This window comes from Schistocerca americana, chromosome 1 (genome assembly GCF_021461395.2).
Source record: "Schistocerca americana isolate TAMUIC-IGC-003095 chromosome 1, iqSchAmer2.1, whole genome shotgun sequence".
In the NCBI taxonomy this organism is placed as follows: Eukaryota; Metazoa; Arthropoda; class Insecta; order Orthoptera; family Acrididae; genus Schistocerca; species Schistocerca americana.
Window position 1 is genome coordinate 1,122,562,144 of NC_060119.1, and position 15,567 is coordinate 1,122,577,710.

Genomic DNA, 15,567 nt, shown 5'->3' on the forward strand with positions numbered 1-15,567 from the left:
CTTTCGGCCAGGCACGCGCGAGCCCACCACTGTCCGCCATTCACCCTGGAGTGATGGCTGACCGGTAAGATGCTCACTGCCGGAAGACGCAGCGACATCAGGGGTTCCATGTGATTCCAAGGCCACCGAAGTAGGCATAGGTCTCACCACAGTTGCCCCAACGCCACTACGAGCCGACGCCTGGGCCTCGAGCTCGATGAGCCTAACAGACAAAGCCTCCACCTGCGCCCGAAGAGTGGCCAATTCTCCTTGCGTCCGCTCACAACAACCACAGTCCCTACACATGACTATGTTTACCCTACTCTATACGGTGACAAATTCCCAAGATAATCTTCTGATGAGCTACTCTGATAATCAAGAAACACTCACTGAAATACGAGACGCGAAAACTACGCTAGGTTTTCCCAGAAAGACTATTTAAAAGCTAAGCGCAGCAAATAAGTACAAAAACGCTTTATACAAACAGTACTCGCTGCTGCTGGTGCTCTCGCTCTGGCTGTCACAAGACAACTGCTGATTCGAGTGACTAGTGGCTAACGGCCGCGAAACAAACAAAAGACGGTTTTAGGGCGCTTTCTGTTCTAAACGATCAAGAAAACACTAAGAAATCTAACACGAAAACTACATAAAGTTTTATCAAGAACTGTTAGTTACTATGCAGAGCAGATAAACACAAATAGAATCCCTTCCTTAGTGGATGGTCGTAAACAAAATGCAAAATAAACGCTTTATACAAACAGTACTCGCTGCTGCTGGTGCTCTCGCTCTGGAAGTCACAAGACAACTGATTTGGCTACTTTGAACCCGAGACTGATTCAGTTCGTGGCCCGCAGACGGGCAGCGAGCCTTACACGGGCACAGATGAGATCTGGGGTGGGTGGTGTGGGGGGGGGGGGGGGGAGCGGTGGAGGGGGCAAACAACTGAGGCGCATGATTTGGGGAGGGGGGAGGGGAGGGAGGAGCGGCGGAGGGGGGCAAACAGCTAACGCGCATGTAGTCATACAGGCGCTTTGTACCTTATGCGATCGTACTGCTCCAGCCGAGAGGTCGCGGACAGGTTGTCCAAATGTCTAAAGCACACGCAGTATGCGTGCAATATGGACGCCTGGCAGTTAGACGTCCCAGCCTGCTCTGCCTGCAAGCGAATTAACGGGCGTCCGACAGGCTACCTGGGTGGACTAGGAATAGTCTTAAAATCTGAAAGTCGTATTGTTAGCATTGTTACATGTGTTCCTAGATTCATTCTACTTTTCCTGTTGTCTGTTATTAAATGCCAGAATTTACAACCGCCCTTCCGAATCAGAATATACAGTAACACAGCCTGACCGCGTGGTGCGGTGGTGATGTGGAATAGGTACTCACCCATCAGCAGAGTGGCGAGTAGCAGGTGCAGCTGGAAACAGGGCTGCCAACACCTCTCCTCGCTGGCCATCAGCTAGTGCCAAGATCTCCTGCCGAAAAAAAAAAAAAAATTCGTGTACATAGCTATATACACATTGTTACAAGTGATACCATTAAATGATTCTTATTAAACAAGGGGAGTAACTCCATATGCGAGTCCACAATTATTATTGATATTACACTACTGGCCATTAAAATTGCTACACCAAGAAGAAATGAAGATGATAAACGGATATTCATTGGACAAATATATTGTACTAGAACTGACATGTGATTACATTTTCACGCAGTTTGGGTGCATAGACCCTGCGAAATCAGTACCCAGAACAACCTCCTCTGACCGTAATAACGGGATTGATACGCCTGGGCATTGAGTCAAACAGAGCTTGGATGGCGTGTACAGGTACAGCTGCTCATGCAGCTTCAACACGATACCACAGTTCATCAAGAATAGTGGCTGGCGTATTGTGACGAGCCAGTTGCTCGGCCACCATTGACCAGACGTTTTCAATTGGTGAGAGATCTAGAGAATGTGCTGGCCAGGGCAGCAGTCGAACATTTTCTGTATCCAGAAAGGCCCCTACAGGACTTGCAACATGCGGTCGTGCATTATCCTGCTGAAATGTAGGGTTTCGTAGGGATCGAATGAAGGGTAGAGCCACGGTTCGTAACACACCTGAAATTTAACGTCCACTGTTCAAAGTGCCGCCAATGCGAACAAGAGGTGACCGAGACGTGTAACCAATGGCACCCCATACCATCACGCCGGGCGATACGCCAGTATGGCGATGACGAATACGCGCTTCCAATGTGCGTTCACCGCGATGTCGCCAAACACGGAAGCGACCATCATGATGCTGTAAACAGAACCTGGATTCATCCGAAAAAATGACGTTTTGCCATTCGTCCACCCAGGTTCGTCGTTGAGTACACCATCGCAGGCGCTCCTGTCTCTGATGCAGCGTCAAGGGTAACCGCAGCCATGGTCTCCGAGCTGATAGTCCATGCTGCTGCAAACGTCGTCATATTGTTCGTGCAGATGGTTGTTGTCTTGCAAACGTCCCCATCTGTTGACCAAGGGATCGAGACGTGGCTGCACGCTCCGTTACAGCCATGCAGATAAGATGCCTGTCATATCGACTGCTAGTGATACGAGGCCGTTGGGATCCAGCTCGGCGTTCCGTATTACTCTCCTGAACCTACCGATCCCATATTCTGCTAAGAGTCATTGGATCTCGACCAACGCGAGCGGCAATGTCACGATACGATAAACCGCAATCGCGATAGGCTACAATCCGGCCTTTATCAAAGTCGGAAATGTGATGGTACGCATTTCTCCTCGTTACACGAGGCATCACAACAACGTTTCACCAGGCAAAGCCTGTCAACTGCTGTTTGTGTATGAGAAATCGGCTGGAAGCTTTCCTCATGTCAGCACGTTGTAGGTGTCGCCACCGGCGCCGACCTTGTGTGAATGCTCTGAAAAGCTAAACATTTGCATATCACAGCATCTTCTTCCAGTCGGTTAAATTTCGCGTCTGTAGCCCGTCATCTTTGTGGTGTAGCATTTTTAGTGGCCAGTAGTATAAATTAAAATGCACTTTCTGCCTAGACAACGAAACAAATTTAATGTTTATTGCATGTTTCAGGTCATGCCACCTTTTTGAACTGAATTATGTACAGGATGGAAAGAAACAAGATCATAACAGGCTTGAGAAAGTATCGTACAGGCTTTTGTTTGTTTGGTTAGAACAGCTCAGTGTCGCTTAGACCGTCAGTGAGAGAGCACTTCGATTTCCTGCTGCTAATAAGGCGAGTACACCGTTCGCTTGTAGGGTAAACATAGTCATGTGTAGGGACTGTGGTTGTTGTGAGCGGACGCAAGGAGAATTGGCCACTCTTCGGGGGCAGGTGGAGGCTTTGTCTGTTAGGCTCACCGAGCTCGAGGCGCAGGCGTCGGCTCGTAGTGGCGTTGGGGCAACTGTGGTGAGACCTATGCCTACTTCGGTGGCCTTGGAATCGCATGGAACCCCTGATGTCGCTGCGTCTTCCGGCAGTGAGCATCTTACCGGTCAGCCATCACTCCAGGGTGAATGGCGGACAGTGGTGGGCTCGCGCGTGCCTGGCCGAAAGGCGAAGGTGGGATCTGGCCGCGTGGCAGCTGCCTTACCCCTTTCCAACAGGTACGGGGTGCTTCCTAGTGGTGATGACATCGTTTCCGAGCCACCACGGGATGCCTCGCCTGTTGGGCCAGTGGCCGATTCTCCGGCAAGGTCCCGACAGTCACAGAGGGCGGGCCTATTAGTTATAGGGAGCTCCAACGTTAGGCGGGTTATGGAGCCCCTTAGGAAAATAGCGGGTAGGTCGGGGAAGAATGCCAGTGTGCACTCGGTGTGTTTGCCGGGGCGTCTCGTCCGTAATGTGGAGGAGGCCCTTCCGGCAGCTATTGAACGCACTGGGTGTGACCGGCTGCAGATAGTAGCACATGTCGGAACGAATGACGCCTGCCGCTTGGGTTCTGAGGCCATCCTTGGTTCCTTCCGGCGGCTGGCTGATTTGATGAAGACAACCAGCATCGCACGCGGAGTGCAAGCTGAGCTTAATATCTGCAGCATAGTGCCCAGAGTCGATCGCGGTCCTCTGGTTTGGAGCCGTGTGGAGGGTCTAAACCAGAGGCTCAGACGACTCTGCGACTATAATGGTTGCAAATTCATCGACCTCCGTTATTGGGTGGAGAACTGTAGGGCCCCCCTAGACAGGTCAGGCGTGCACTACACACCGGAAGCAGCTACTAGGGTAGCAGAGTACGTGTGGCGTGCACACGGGGGTTTTTTAGGTTAGAGGGACCCCCCCTTGGGCGAAACGATAAAATACCTGACGGCTTACCAGAGAGGACATTATCATCGTTGATAAAGAACGTCCGTCCTCAGAGACCAAAAACAGGAAAAGCCAACGTAATATTGGTAAACTGCAGGAGTATCCAGGGCAAGGTTCCTGAATTAGTATCTCTTATTGAAGGGAATAGTGCGCATATAGTATTAGGAACGGAAAGTTGGTTAAAACCGGAAGTGAACAGTAACGAAATCCTAGACACAGAATGGAATATATACCGCAAGGATAGGATAAACGCCAATGGTGGAGGAGTATTTATAGCAGTAAAGAATTCAATAATATCCAGTGAAGTTATTAGCGAATGCGAATGTGAAATAATCTGGGTTAAGTTAAGTATCAAAGGTGGGTCAGATATGATAGTCGGATGCTTCTATAGACCACCTGCATCAGCAACCGTAGTAGTTGAGCGCCTCAGAGAGAACCTGCAGAACGTCGTGAAGAAGTTTCGTGATCATACTATTGTAATAGGGGGAGACTTCAATCTACCAGGTATAGAATGGGATAGTCACACAATCAGAACTGGAGCCAGGGACAGAGATTCTTGTGACATTATCCTGACTGCCTTGTCCGAGAATTACTTCGAGCAGATAGTTAGAGAACCAACTCGTGAAGCTAACGTTTTAGACCTCATAGCAACAAATAGACCGGAACTTTTCGACTCCGTGAATGTAGAAGAGGGTATCAGTGATCATAAGTCAGTGGTTGCATCAATGACTACAAGTGTAATAAGAAATGCCAAGAAAGGAAGGAAAATATATTTGCTTAACAAGAGTGATAGGGCACAAATCGCAGAATATCTGAGTGACCACCATCAAACGTTCATTTCTTAGGAAGAGGATGTGGAACAAAAATGGAAAAAATTCAGAAACATCGTCCAGTACGCCTTAGATAAGTTCGTACCGACTAAGGTCCAAAGCGAGGGGAAAGATCCACCGTGGTATAACAATCATGTACGAAAGGTACTACGGAAACAAAGAAAGCTTCATCATAGGTTTAAGAGTAGTCGAATCATAGCTGATAAGGGAAAGCTGAACGAAGCGAAAAAGAGCGTAAAGAGAGCAATGAGAGAAGCATTCAACGAATTCGAACATAAAACATTGGCAAACAATCTAAACAAGAACCCTAAAAAGTTTTGGTCATATGTAAAATCGGTAAGCGGATCTAAATCCCCTATTCAGTCACTCGTTGACCACGATGGCACCGAAACAGAGGACGACCGAAGAAAGGCAGAAATACTGAATTCAGTGTTCCGAAACTGTTTCACTGCGGAAAATCGTAACACGGTCCCTGACTTCAGCCGTCGCACGGACGCCAAAATGGAAAATATTGAAATAAACGATATCGGAATTGAAAAACAACTGCTATCACTTAGTAGCGGAAAAGCATCCGGACCAGACGAGATACCCTTAAGATTCTACAGTGATTATGATAAAGAACTTTCCCCCTTTCTATCAGCAATTTATCGTAGATCGCTGGAAGAACGTAAAGTACCTAGCGACTGGAAGAAAGCGCAGGTCGTTCCCATTTTCAAGAAGGGTCATAAATCAGATGCGAATAATTATAGGCCTATTTCGCTTACGTCAATCTGTTGTAGAATAATGGAACATGTTTTGTGTTCTCGTATTATGACGTTCTTAGATAATACAAATCTCCTTCATCATAACCAACATGGATTCCGCAAACAGAGATCATGTGAAACTCAGCTCGCCCTATTTGCCCAAGAAATTCACAGTGCCGTAGACACTGGCGAGCAGATTGATGCCGTATTCCTGGACTTCAGGAAGGCATTTGATACGGTTCCGCACTTACGTTTAGTGAAAAAAATACGAGCTTACGGAATATCGGACCAGGTTTGTGATTGGATTCAGGATTTCCTAGAAGAAAGAACACAACATGTCATTCTTAACGGTTCAAAATCTGCAGATGTAGAGGTAATTTCGGGAGTACCGCAAGGAAGCGTGATAGGACCTTTATTGTTTACAATATACATAAATGACTTAGTTGACAACATCGGTAGCTCCGTGAGGCTATTTGCAGATGACACGGTTGTCTACAAGAAAGTAGCAACATCAGAAGACTCGTACGTACTCCAGGAAGACCTGCAGAGGATTAATGCATGGTGCGACAGCTGGCAGCTTTCCCTAAACGTAGATAAATGTAATATAATGCGCATACATAGGGGCAGAAATCCATTCCAGTACGATTATGCCATAGGTGGTAAATCATTGGAAGCGGTAACGACCATAAAATACTTAGGAGTTACTATCCGGAGCGATCTGAAGTGGAATGATCACATAAAACAAATAGTGGGAAAAGCAGGCGCCAGGTTGAGATTCATAGGAAGAATTCTAAGAAAATGTGACTCATCGACGAAAGAAGTAGCTTACAAAACGCTTGTTCGTCCGATTCTTGAGTATTGCTCATCAGTATGGGACCCTTACCAGGTTGGATTAATAGAAGAGATAGACATGATCCAGCGAAAAGCAGCGCGATTCGTCATGGGGACATTTAGTCAGCGCGAGAGCGTTACGGAGATGCTGAACAAGCTCCAGTGGCGGACACTTCAAGAAAGGCGTTACGCAATACGGATAGGTTTATTATCGAAATTACGAGAGAGCACATTCCGGGAAGAGATGGGCAACATATTACTACCGCCCACATATATCTCGCGTAATGATCACAACGAAAAGATCCGAGAAATTAGAGCAAATACGGAGACTTACAAGCAGTCGTTCTTCCCACGCACAATTCGTGAATGGAACAGGGAAGGGGGGATCAGATAGTGGTACAATAAGTACCCTCCGCCACACACCGTAAGGTGGCTCGCGGAGTATAGATGTAGATGTAGATGTAGAAGAAAATTCTCCGAATAACCACACGACGGACGTGAAACTTCATGGAGCTACCGTCATAAGATGACAGTCATCAGCGATGAGCCATGGAACCTTTTCCAGAAAGTAAAACTCTTTAGTATGCTTCACCGTGCGTTTCCATCCGACTAAGCTGCTTCGGTGTAATTCTATGGTTGCTAGGCTGCACGGCATTCACAGGATTAATAGAAATTTCGAGCATTTACTGTAAAAGATGTAATGTGCGAGAAAAAGAAAGGTTTTAGAATTTGATTTCTGTGTTAGCTAACATTGAGTTACTGTACTTGTTAGAAAAAAAATTGTGATTCATGCTGTTTGTATATTAGCAAAAATTAAAACAAGAGGGCTTCTGATTTCAGTGTTAATGACACTGCGCCTTACAGTACCACATATCAACCATATCAATGCAGTTCTTTCTTTTGGAGCACGTTTCATAATCTTAAGAATTTAATGACATTAAGGTTCTTTCAGCGTAGTTGATGTGACATTCAAGTTTTATCCTGTAAATGTCACAGAAAATTCGCTTCAAACTTAACCAACCACGAACAGGAATTTAGAGCTCGCCTAACTTTGACCGGCAGTTGAAATCATTATCGTCAGCCAATTTAATTACTAACTGCACTCTTTATCATAACAGGTATTATCTGCTGGGGCAATTTAATTTGAATGTACAAACTTCAGTGCAATCGTCACTCAATGGCTGTCGTTTTAAGGCCGTCATTTGGAAAATTTTACTCGATTCGACAATACCTACCACGCTGTGGCCTTCTCGTTTTTGTTGACACACTGAACCACGTAGAAAATTTGTCTTTGTCTTAACATAACGTAAAATATAAATTTAAAGACGTGTCGTCGTGCCGGCCGGAGTGGCCGAGCGGTTAAAGGCGCTACAGTCTGGAACCGCACGACCGCTACGGTCGCAGGTTCGAATCCTGCCTCGGGCATGGATGTGTGTGATGTCCCTAGGTTAGTTAGGTTTAAGTAGTTCTCAGTTCTAGGGTACTGATGACCACAGATGTTAAGTCCCATAGTGCTCAGAGCCATTTGAACCATTTGAACGTGTGGCTTGATTGTCGCTGTAACCCTGACGTCGCAGATAAACATAGCGGAAGACACTACTGCCTTAGCTGAAGTGAGGCAGTGTACGGCAGTCAGCATCACGAGTAAGTAAAATGAATACCGTGCAACAGGTGTTCATCAGGAAACGGCCGATTGAACATGACACGAACGTAAACATTAGGCTACACGACAGGTCAATCTGTTACCACAAACTGTACTTGGTACCCAAATTTGTTGGATTTGAAAATTCACAATCAAAAGCTATCACCTTTCAACGTAACCTAGACCTCGGGCTGCACTTCACATCAGTCACTCACCACAACCAAATGAAACTATTGAAGCCGTACGTCAGTTGTACCGTACTCATTTTAGCGTCTCCTGTCAGCGGTAATGAGAGTTTGGCACGTAATGTGCGCCACACATGATGCACCAGCGCATAAATTTGTAGTAGTTGTAGGGTGGCAAAACTGACGTGAACCATTTTAGAGTCTTAATCAAAGTTTCTGTTGTTTGTGTGGGTTTATTGATTATAAGCGTGAAATTAAAAAAATTACGCAAATCTGTTTAATATTCTTGAGTCACTTACCATTAAAATTAATTAATTGATAGAGACGTCTTTGACCTGTATCGCGGGAGGAAAACTACGACCTCAAACAGGTAAGTATTTTCATAAAATTTATGAACTTTGGGAAACTATACATGTATGTTCATGGCGGCTCGTACACCCGCCAAAGTTCCTACTTCCTATGGGAATACATTGTACAAAGGCGAGAATTTTGATTATAATTAGAGCGACATAATTTTATGTGTAAATAAGTCATGTTAATCAAAAATAGCTCTGAGCACTATGCGACTTAACTTCTGAGGTCATCAGTCGCCTAGAACTTAGAACTAATTAAACCTAACTAACCTAAGGACATCACACACATCCATGCCCGAGGCAGGATTCGAACCTGCGACCGTAGCGCCCGCGCGGTTCCAGACTGTAGCGCCTAGAACCGCTCGGCCACTCCGGCCGGCTCATGTTAATCTATCATTAAATAATTTGTGAGGTAATCAATTTGATGATAATATTGTCACGTCTTCATGAAAACGCTGACCTTGTTCCTTCCTGACATCATCCCAGTTTTCAGGGGAAAAACGAAGGTGAGTGCTCAAAAAATCTATTGCGAACTTCACTAAACAGCTTAACTTCTTGAACTTTTCCAGCGCGTTATCTGTAACAGAAATGGAATATGGGTCCATTTTACTGTCTAAGAACTTAACAGCAACCCCCTTAAATAATCCCTAAACTTCATTTTCTTTCACAGTTTTATTGGAACATCTTTTCTCGAATGTCAAGTCCAAATAAATACGCTTAGGCTGCTGATAGATACGGGGACTCCTCGCAGAGACGCTAGAAAAAATTTCTATCTTTGGATAAAGTTTCCAAAAACTGTGTAATTACTGTGTTGAGATAGTAGACTTTTTCCGGATAATCGGATCATGTCTTCCTCTCCAGACTTGAAAGATTTTCTTGCAGACCAATTTAATCTGACCAATATTGATGTCTTGCCCTACTGTCTCATTCACATTAATGGAAGTAGTGTATGACGTATATATAATTAAAATTGCTGAAAATATTTTTTTTAGCTGCTGTTGTCTTGTGGCCTTCACCTGAAAGACCGGTTTGATTCAGATCTCAAAGGTAGTCTGTCCTGTGCAAGCCTCTTCATCCCACAATCAACACAGCTCTTGCAACCTACATTCACTTAATCAGCGAGACTTGATTTTCCTCTGCAGTTGTCCCCCCCCCCCCCCCCTCTCAGATATTTTTGATATTTTTACGACCAGAGTTCCTATTTCTAGATTTTTCGGAATGCCTGTTACTAACCGATTCTTTTTGTTTTATCGGTTACAGAATTAGCAGTCACCATCGATAGATTCGAGTGGGGGACTATTTTACATATCGATGTCTTATCTAAAATGCCGCAATCATCATTAAACAATAGAGCATAGCTGTATGTGCTCGGGGAAATGACACCTGCTTACAGCCATTGTTCGTACCTACACTGAAAGGCCACGTAGACTAATCACGCAATCATAAATCAGTTACCACTGAAACTATTGAATAGGCTGCTGTCCCTCTTCGGGAAGGAGATCGTCAATAAACGAAAAAGAAAATCGAAAAATATGTGGCACAATTAGTAAGACATTAAAAGGGAAATCGTCAAAAAAGAAGTTGTGTAAGGTCAAGGAGGTAACATACGGCAGAGGGAATTGAAAAACAGAGTCAGACAAGAAGAAATTAGAACATGCAGAGATGAGATATTTAAAATCGGTGGCAATCTATACACTCCTGGATAAATATGAAAGTTATGCTACGCCAAAGAAACTGGAAATTGCAACTTCAAAGTTTATACTGAAACCAGTAGGATAACCGAATTTAAGAAGACTTCTCACCACAATGGAGAACTGTTTCCCATGGAGAAAAAACATATCCCAAATCGATATATGTGTGACACGCACAGTTTCCTAGTATTCAATACTAATTAGAAGAGCATGTACTGTGTCAACCGAAAAGGTGCCCAGTTTCAGAAATTAGGTCCCATTTTGCTGACCTAGCCAGCTACATTTTCGTGCAGCAGTCTGTACTAAAGTCCTCTTCTGCATTGCATTATTTAATAAATATGTTTCAACCGAACAAATTAGCGTGTGCATTATTTATTATACAGGGTAAGCTGCCTAAAGAGAGAACTATAGTGTTCTAATTAAAATATTGTTTATTCAGAAGAAAATGAATATCAAATTAGTGCACCGTAGGTTCAACGAAACGTGTTAAACATACATAGCACGCTTCCTTCTGGCTGGCGCTCTGCGTTAAACAGAAGATGCTCACCGAACGCCACACTCAGGTTTCCCACTTTGCAACAGCGCCTGGTCCTGTTGCAATAAGACCAAGCGTGTTAACACAAGCTCGTTTCTTCCCCACGAGAGGACGCGTAAGTTCTGCAGCATTAACGTGGCGAGAAAAGAAACACTAAATATTCACCTGAAAAACTAATCTCATCTGAAAAACCGTGTGATGAAGGTTGTGTCAGGACCTAGGAGAAATGCAAAACTACAAAGAGCATACAAGCATATGCAAGTGGAAAAGACAATGAAGTACACTACTGGCCATTAAAATTGCTACACCAAGAAGATGACGTGCTACAGACGCGAAATTTAACCGACTGGAAGAAGACGCTGTGATATGCAAATGTTTAGCTTTTCAGAGCATTCACACAAGGTTGGCGCTGGTGGCGACACCTACAACGTGCTGACATGAGGAAAGTTTCCAACCGATTTCTCATACACAAACACCAGTTGACCGGCGTTTCCTGGTGAAACGTTCTTGTGATACCTCGTGTAAGGAGGAGAAATGCGAACCATCACGTTTCCGACTTTGATAAAGATCGGATTGTAGCCTATCGCGATTGCGGTTTATCGTATCGCGACATTGCTGCTCGCGTTGGTCGAGATCCAATGACAGTTATCGGGATATGGAATCGGTGGGTACAGGAGCGTAATACGGAACGCCGTGCTGGATCCCAACGTCCTCGTAGCACTAGCAGTCGAGAGAGGCATCTTATCCGCATGGCTGTAACGGATCGTGCAGCCACGTCCTGATCCCTGAGTCAACAGATGGGGACGTTTGCAAGACAACAACCCTCTGCACGAACAGTTCGATGACGTTTGCAGCAACATTGACTATCAGCTCGGAGACCGTGGCTGCGGTTACCCTTGACGCTGCATCAGAGACAGGAGCGCCTGCAATGGTGTACTCAACGACGAACCTGGGTGGACGAATGGCAAAACGTCATTTTTTCGGATGAATACAGGTTCTGTATACAGCATCATGATGGTCGCCTCCGTATTTGGCGACATCGCGGTGAATGCACATCGGAAGCGTGTATTCGTCATCGCCATACTGGCGTATAACCCGGCGTGATGGTATGTGGTGCCATTGGTTACACGTCTCGGTCACCTCTTGTTCGCATTGATGGCACTTTGAACAGTGGACGTTACATTTCAGATGTGTTACGACCAGTGGCTGTACCCTTCATTCGATCGCTGCGAAACCCTACATTTCAGCAGGATAGTTTTCGACCGCATGTTGCAGGTCCTGTACGGGCCTTTCTGGATACAGAAAACGTTCGACTGCTGCCCTGGCCAGCACATTCTCCAGGTCTCTTACCAATTGAAAACGTCTGGTCAATGGTGGCCGAGCAACTGGCTCATCACAATACGCCAGTCACTACTCTTGATGAACTGTGGTATCGTGTTGAAACTGCATGGGCAGCTGTATCTGTACACGCCATCCAAGCTCTGTTTGACTCAATGCCCAGGCGTATCAAGGCCGTTATTACGGCGAGAGGTGGTTGTTCTGGGTACTGATTTCTCAGGATCTATGCACCTAAACTGCGTGAAAATGTAATCACATGTCAGTTCTAGTATATTTGTCCAATGAATACGCGTATATCATCTTCATTTCTTCTTGGTGTAGCAATTTTAATGGCCAGTGCTGTAATTTCTTTGGTAACAATACTCAGTAAATGCCATGTAACTTCTTTGGTAACAATACTCAGTAAATGTCTGAAGATGGCCTTGTACGCCGAAAATTGCTTGACACAATAAAAGTAATATTGTAGAACAAAAGCAAACTGGTTCTTTTCATTTGTTGTAATGTTGCTCTACCCAGTAGCGACGGAAGATTCTGTTAACAGTATAAAATTACTTTGAAACCCGTACAGTACCTGTATTTATCAATTCTGAGACGACTGCAAGCTGTTTTTAATGCCAACGAGTTTCCTACACCGTATTAGGCATTGTAATATGTTGTGTGCTTCCATATTTTTCTCCAATCCCTACATGTGTTATGTATTTGCCACACAATTACAAATTTGGATGTATTCTCGATTTTCCTTTTCTGATGTTTATCAATCTGAAACTTTTTCACTCTAGGGATTATGACACTCAAAGCCTTCAACATCTGATTAACAGTTCTAATTGTGGTGCCTTTTCTTTTACACCAGTTTGATCCTACAGCCACTATTGGGCAAGACATACAGGAATGAATTACATTAGCTGCCAGTAGTCGGGATTTAGGCAAATGAGGAAAGCTGTAAATGTGCCTGACCAGAATTCGAACCCAGGCCTCCTGCATACTAGGCAGATGTGCTGACCACTGCACCATCCGGACACAGTGGTCATCACAACCTCAAGGAGTTCCCTAGCACGCATCCCGTCAGACCCAAATTCTCAGCTTATCCACACACTCCTTGTCTGTCATCGTCATTTCTCACGGCAATTCGCTGATTCCTGTAAGAACTTGAACGTGATGTGCGTTCGCACTGATTTGATCATTGGGCATCCTCACTTTAATTACACATATGTATTCTTTTCTTTCGGACATGTTCTTTGTGTCCAGTTTAGCAGTTCGCCCTGTGTATACAACCTAGCCATCCGATGATGAACAAAATGCTCGAATCCGGTAATGATAGGAAACTATAAAATGTGTTAAAACGATATCAAATTAGTTGTTAGTAACTGTTTATATAATGTATGTATTTATTTTCCTTATTTAACACTAAAAAATAAATAGAAGTATGACGGTTGTTGTTATTAACTTAAATGACTGTTCATTTTATATACACTCCTGGAAATTGAAATAAGAACACCGTGAATTCATTGTCCCAGGAAGGGGAAACTTATTGACACATTCCTGGGGTCAGATACATCACATGATCACACTGACAGAACCACAGGCACATAGACACAGGCAACAGAGCATGCACAATGTCGGCACTAGTACAGTGTATATCCACCTTTCACAGCAATGCAGGCTGCTATTCTCCCATGGAGACGATCGTAGAGATGCTGGATGTAGTCCTGTGGAACGGCTTGCCATGCCATTTCCACCTGGCGCCTCAGTTGGACCAGCGTTTGTGCTGGACGTGCAGACCGCGTGAGACGACGCTTCATCCAGTCCCAAACATGGTCAATGGGGGACGGATCCGGAGATCTTGCTGGCCAGGGTAGTTGACTTACACCTTCTAGAGCACGTTGGGTGGCACGGGATACATGCGGACGTGCATTGTCCTGTTGGAACAGCAAGTTCCCTTGCCGGTCTAGGAATGGTTGAACGATGGGTTCGATGACGGTTTGGATGTACTGTGCACTATTCAGTGCCCCCTCGACGATCACCAGTGGTGTACGGCCAGTGTAGGAGATCGCTCCCCACACCATGATGCCGGGTGTTGGCCCTGTGTGCCTCGTTCGTATGCAGTCCTGATTGTGGCGCTCACCTGCACGGCGCCAAACACGCATACGACCATCATTGGCACCAACGCAGAAGCGACTCTCATCGCTGAAGACGACACGTCTCCATTCGTCCCTCCATTCACGCCTGTCGCGACACCACTGGAGGCGGGCTGCACGATGTTGGGGCGTGAGCGGAAGACGGCCTAACGGTGTGCGGGACCGTAGCCCAGCTTCATGGAGACGGTTGCGAATGGTCCTCGCCGATACCCCAGGAGCAACAGTGTCCCTAATTTGCTGGGAAGTGGCGGTGCGGTCCCCTACGGCACTGCGTAGGATCCTACGGTCTTGGCGTGCATCCGTGCGTCGCTGCGGTCCGGTCCCAGGTCGACGGGCACGTGCACCTTCCGCCGACCACTGGCGACAACATCGATGTACTGTGGAGACCTCACGCCCCACGTGTTGAGCAATTTGGCGGTACGTCCACCCGGCCTCCCGCATGCCCACTATACGCCCTCGCTCAAAGTCCGTCAACTGCACATACGGTTCACGTCCACGCTGTCGCGGCATGCTACCAGTGTTAAAGACTGCGATGGAGCTCCGTATGCCACGGCAAACTGGCTGACACTGACGGCGGCGGTGCACAAATGCTGCGCAGCTAGCGCCATTCGACGGCCAACACCGCGGTTCCTGGTGTGTCCGCTGTGCCGTGCATGTGATCATTGCTTGTACAGCCCTCTCGCAGTGTCCAGAGCAAGTATGGTGGGTCTGACACACCGGTGTCAATGTGTTCTTTTTTCCATTTCCAGGAGTGTAGAACGGAAGCAGCGGCCATCGGAGGGAAATACAGTAGGAAGAGACAACTTTAGAGGTAAGCAAATCTCAGTTCCAGAGCTTAGAAACCACCTACTGCAGACTGGAAGGACCTACTATTACAGGTTACGCAATGAAGTTCACCATATGCAGCTGTACGGAAGCAATAAATTTCGATGTTAGGAAAATGGCTCTGAGCACTATGGGACTTAACATCTGTGGTCATCAGTCCCCTAGAACTTAGAACTACTTA